Below are 6569 nucleotides of genomic sequence, written 5' to 3' on the forward strand. Positions count from 1 at the left end.
GATAATTCTTTTTTCATAAAGATGTTCCCTTATTGAAATACATAGTAATTATATTTTATTATACACATGCTGATTTTATAGAAGAAACCTAGATAAATCAACTTATTGACTGCCCTGTGGTGACCATTAGTTGCTTTAATCTACTTCATTTGGTCTTGGGCAGATAGTTGTTTCATTATAACACTTTTATTTTAGGTATTTTTGACTTATAGCTCTTCAACAGTTTCGGTACTATACATCTTCTGATTTCAAATGTTTGGCTTTGAGCGTTTCTGATGGAGGTAAATCCAGAAAAGCGCTTTGGACGCAAGAAATTATTATACGTGTTTGTCTTCAATTTTTTATTAGTAAGTCACCACAACTAGAAGAAAGAAACAGTTCATTAAAAGTCATGGTCAAAACCTAATATATCTTAGTCATCCCTGTGCACATGTACACAAATTCTTTCCATTCTCTAATACATAAAAAGGCATATTTATAACAGTAATCCCCAAAACAACTTTAGATACATGTAGAGATAGTTTCTGTTCCAGCTTTACATTTGACAATCTGCATGATCATTTACAAATAATTCAAGATTATTTACACTGAACAAAACTTCATTTAAGATCAGGATCTAGAACTTTCTTCAAACTTCACATAGATGCATGTACAAAAATTGCTTTAAAATCCCCAACTTTAATACCCTTTTGGTTCAGGATAAAAGGTGGCATCATCATTCAACCGTACTAGAAGACATGTCATGAACATACAGGAAACATGTACATTTGTCACAGAAAGTTCAACATAGGGATAGTGTTCTGTCGCTGCATAAGCTAACTTCTTAAAAGATTTATATTTTAGGAAAGAGGGATAGTCATACTCATAGATTGAAAATCAACACACATATAATAGTACAGAAGACAAAACATAGAAAACTAAAGACTAAGCAACACGAACCCCACCAAAAACTAAGGGTGATCTCGGGTGCTCCAGAAGGGTAAGCAGACCCTGCTCCAGACAAAGGTGCAAGACCTGGATGCTTCACACCTTGTATATAGATGCCTTATGTTACGAAGTTTCCGTCTGTGACATGTCCGTTGACCTTCACCTCATTTTAATTCTTCAGTGACAACTTGAAATATTTCAAGATTTTTTTGTAATGGTAATTTCTCATATTCTTTCAGACAGTTTTCAGTTGACCTCGACCTCATTTCATGGATCAGTGAACAAGGTTAAGTTCATATCTGAGATACTATAAGTAATAGGTCTACTATACTGGGTTTATGAAAGGATTGTAAGGTGTGTTCATGTCCAACTGGCAGGGTGTTATCTGACTTGACCATTTCATGGTTCAGTGGCTACAGTAAAGGTTTTTTTTTTCTTTTCTTATTCTGTATGCATTATGTGTACTATATTTTGTGCAGGAAATATGTTTTGATGTGCATGTCAGTCTTAGTTTTATTGACCTCATTTTCACAGTTTATTGCTCAGTATTTAGATTTTGTGTTTTGTTGCGTTTTTGTCACAGAAAGCTCGACTTTGGGATAGTGATCCGGCGATGTTGGCTAACTTCTTAAAAGCTTGTTATTATAGAAGAAGAAAAACATGGATACTTCATACTTTGTATATATATGCCTCATGTTACGAAGTTTCTATTTGTCAAATGTCCATTGTCCTTGATCTCATTTTCATGGTTCAGTGACGACTTAAAAAAAGTTAATAAATAAGCAATAGGTCAACAAAATTAGTTTGAAAAATGAGTTGATTACGTCATTTTAGTGTTCAAATCATTTGATATAAACTAAAACCCTGGTTTGAACTTTGTGTCACTGTCGAAAAAAATAACTATATAACCAACACCAGAATGAATGCCAGATACATCAACCAATTCTGTTTGACATGTCTTGGGTTCTGTTTTGCGCCCTTTATTTTGCTTTTTATTTGTTCCATCCATTGCAGTGTGTTTGGCAATATTGCGGGTGAAACTTTAGGGCTTTGAATGTTTTTCTACAGCCAATTCTTTGGCTTTTCAGTTTATGGTTAACAGTTATGGCAAGCACCTGTGTGCAATGGCATTCGACAATTTTATTAGCAGTTTACTTTCTCCTTTAAGAAATTCGTGCGACTTGACTTCAATAATCTGATGTGTTATAACTATCAATAAAATATAGATTATTAGATAAGAAGGTGATACATTTCAGCGTGTTCTTAACTTACAAGCAATATGTCAAATATATTTGTCGTATGGAAGTTTGTAGTATGTATATGTCTGTCTTGCAGTTATCATCTTGCCGTGACCTCATTTGCATGGTTCATGTGTCAATGTTAAGTTTTTATGCTTAAATTTGTTTCTTAGATACTGTAAGCAATAGGTCAACTTTATTTAATGCATATATTTAAAGTAAGGTGTACTGTCTGACAGGGTTCATCTGACCTTGACCTCATTTTCATGGTTTTCTTGGTTAAGTCATTTTCTTTTGTAACTATTAGCAATAGGTCAACTATATTTCGTGTATTCAAAGATTGTAAGGTGAACATGTATTTCTTAGTTTTTTTTATTTGACTACTTTTTCTTGGAGCATTAAAAATAAGTAATTCATCTATAAAACATACAGAAAAAGTAAAATCACAAAAATACTTAACTCTTGAGGAACATTCAATCGGAAAGTCCCTTATCACATGGCAAAATAAAATGACAAATGCATCAAACGAATGGACAACTCAGTCTGACCGACATTTATTTTAAAGTGTATCGTTCCACTTGAACCTTACATTTATACGGTTTACAATGACATTTTAAAAATTAAGGAAGTATTTTATTAATAGACCAGGTAATATTCATAAAAAGTGTATCAATAATTTTTCATAAATCATTTGGAAATGGCGTTTTCTCAACTCAAAGAGGAAGCTCAGACACCAGTAACGTGTCAGTTCTGTGAAGAATCATCAGATATAAGATGGAGATGTATAAACTGTGATGTATTTATGTGTCAAAGATTCATAAAAAAATTAAATCAGCTGAAAAACATGAAATTTTAAATCTAAAAGATTGCGGAGGTATTGACGCTGCACAGGCAATCCGAAAGGTTGATCTTCAGGACATGCCATGTTCTTCTCATATAGGACACACGTGTTGTGTATACTGCATGGATTGTGGGAAACCTGTGTGTGCAAGCTGTTTGATAGAATCCCACCAAAAACACAAATATAAAACATTGAATGAGATTTATGATACCACGTTTTCTAAAATGAAGGAAGTGCAAAATAAACTTGAATCTAGTCTTGAATTTTTCGACACTGAAAAGGAAAGACTACATAAACTGCATCTAGATGGTGCCAAAAATTTCCAAAAAATAAAAAACGAAATTACGCTGACTGAGAAGGAAATATCAGAAATCATATCAAAATATGCAAAAGAACTTGTACAGGAACTTGAATCAATATGGAAGCCAACAGAGAATAAGATCAAAGCAGAACTGTCTGACATGCAGAAGAAGAAAGATAACTTATTAAAGAGGGAAGAAAATCTGAAGAAAATCTTCCTATCCCATCAAGCATCCGACATTTTCAATTCAAGAAAATTGTTGGATGAGACTGCCAAAAAAATCAATGGGAACCTTATATTGCGACATTATGAAAAGGAAATTTATATCTGCATACATACTTGAAAAGCATAATATAAGAACAATATTTGGTGACCTTTATGCAGTTCCTGATTTAGAACTAGTCAAAAGCTATCAAAGTGATTTTCCGAATGTAATGAACATTGTTCACTGTGATAACAATATGACACTCATTACATGTCCAACTGAGGTAAAAGTACAAAAAGTCAAATTTGAGGAAAATGATATTAAAATAGAGGAAAGCATAATTTTATCTGCACTTAATATGGCAAAATTGAATAAAAATGACATCATACTGTCAACAGGCCTAGGAGGAAGTGAACTACAAGTGTATTCGAGTGATAAATCATTTTCTCCATTAAAAACCATAAGCGTTCATGTTTCCAAAAACAATAAAATATTTGTTGGGTTAACCGAATGTTACCCTGTTACATATCCAGCAACAGAATACTGTGTGAGAAGAGTCGTGATTTTTAATCAGGAAGGTGATAAACAACTTACTTTTGAGTATGACAATAATAGTCAGAGACTGCTTACAGAACCATATAGAATCATAACCATTAATGACATGGTATACGTTATTGATTGTTTAAATAACCAATGGGAAGGGCGGGTTTTGGGATTAGACTATGATGGGAAAATATTTTGGACATATAAAGGTTGTGTTGTCGATTTTATAGAAATATTCAAATTTTATCCTAGCGACATTGCAGCAATTTCTTCTGATATGGTTTTAGTTTTAGATAAAAACAACCATGCTATACATATGTTAAATTGTGCTGGAGACGTTATTGCATGTAAGGACGTAAAACCCCTGGGTATTGAATTACCACTTAGTTTAAGTATTGACAGTAATAGCATGTTGTGGATTGGCTGCAATACATGGCAAGCAGACAAAGATAGTAAGGCGAAAATATTTGCTGTCAAACTAATTCAAAGTTAAGCATGCATTTGGAATATTAATAAAGCACTATTCATTAATTCCTTATGATTATTTGGTGATGTATGTGTTGCTCATTCTTTAGTTTTCTGTGTTGTGTTTTGTATACTGTTGTTTGTCGGGTTTTTTCATTTTTGTTCATGGCGTTGTCAGTTTATTTTCGATTGATGACTTTGAATGTCCCTTTGGTATCTCATGCTACTCTTATACTTGGTGAAATCATCTCCAAATTATTGAAACATGTATTTTCTTATAGCAGAAACTATCTACATGTTTTTATCAGAAAACTACCCCAAAAAAATCTTTCAACAGAAGGAATAATATTGAATGCTTCACCATAAAAGTCCAAATGATTGCTTTAGTGGTTATGGATATTTATTTTTATTTTGCAAAATGAGACCCGAATTGGGAAATTAAGATGACGGTAGTTTATCGATGCTCAAATTTTGTAAATCAAGATACCAAACAAAACCTGAGGTAACAGAATGAACTGAAAAAGGATTTTGTTTGATGGTGGATGTGTCTTTTGCTATGCCATGAACTACCAGCAATACTGGGTAAAGGCAACAGTAGTACAGGATATTTCAAGAAAAAAGGGTAGGTTGAACCTTATTTTGTAGCTAATTGAACCTCGTGCTGTATGGCAAAGATAAATTTACCGCTTAAATGACAACATTACATGACAGGAATGCAATACAAATAAATGCAAGAACATTCAGTAGATAGATATAGGAAGATGTGGTGTGAGTGCCAATGAGACAACTCTCCATCCAAATAACAATTTAAAAATTAAACCATTAAAGGTTAAAGTACGGCCTTCAACACGGAGCCTTGGCTCACACCGAACAACAAGCTATAAAGGACCGAGAAACACATAAAAAAATGATATAATATAAAGTAGTACATTTCTACATGTTAACCACAGAACAACAACAAATACCTAAAACAAACTTAGGACAATACATAAATATAAAGCCAGTCAAAATGACCCAATAGGTAAACATATCGAATGCATACACTGATCTATAAAGGTCAAATATTCGAAAACATTTCGCTCATTTTTCATGGTTCAATGGTTATAGTTTAGTTTTTGTGTTTTGGTCTCTTTTTCTCATACTGTATGCAATAGTTCTACTATATTTGGTGCATGGAAAGATTGTAAGGGGTACATGTCTAGCTGGCAGGTGTCATCTGACCTTGACCTCATTTTCATGGTTCAGTGGTCATATGTAAGTTTTTGAGTTTTGGTCTTTTTTTCTAATACTATATATACTATATATTTCAGTCACGCATGTTTTATTTGACCTTGAACCCATTTTCACGGTTCATTTGTCAGTGTTCAGTTTTTGGTGTTTTGGTCTGTTTTTCTTAAACTATAAGTAATAGGTCAACTATATTTATTGTATCGAAGAATTGTTAGCCGTACATGCCTGCCTTGAATGGTTCATCTGACTTATATAATATAAACTTGGTGCATAATTATGAATATTGTTTATTGTAATTTTTACTGTTGATCATGGATAAGTGATCGCTATTTATATTCTATATATATATCATATAAACAGGGTTAGTAATGCTTTCTTAACCCTCCTTAATTGGCTTAATTTTCATCGTACATTTCTTATCAATTTTCCAGAATTTCAGAAAAATTCTCGAATAAAATATTTCCTTGTTTAACCATGGTATGAAGTTGTTCCATCTTAACAGATTAATTTCAGACATTTTTAATACAAGGAACAGCAATTTTATACACGGAAAAGACTAGAACAAGATAGACAAGAAACTTTTAACAAAAAAGTAGCAAAATAAAAGCAACAGATTAAAAATGTTTCAACTGTATGTTTATAATAATGACAATCTCAGAAACAGTTCGATCTAAATAAAAGTTTGCATGTAGTGTCACAGAATAAAAAATATTGCATATTTTTTTTCCTTATTCCCAATTGAATGGGTCAAAAGTCAGTAATGCACCTGTTTCAACCCACTTTTGATAACTTCGCACAATTTTACCATAAAAACTGTTA

This window comes from Mytilus galloprovincialis, chromosome 3, assembly GCF_965363235.1.
Source record: "Mytilus galloprovincialis chromosome 3, xbMytGall1.hap1.1, whole genome shotgun sequence".
Classification (NCBI taxonomy): domain Eukaryota; kingdom Metazoa; phylum Mollusca; class Bivalvia; order Mytilida; family Mytilidae; genus Mytilus; species Mytilus galloprovincialis.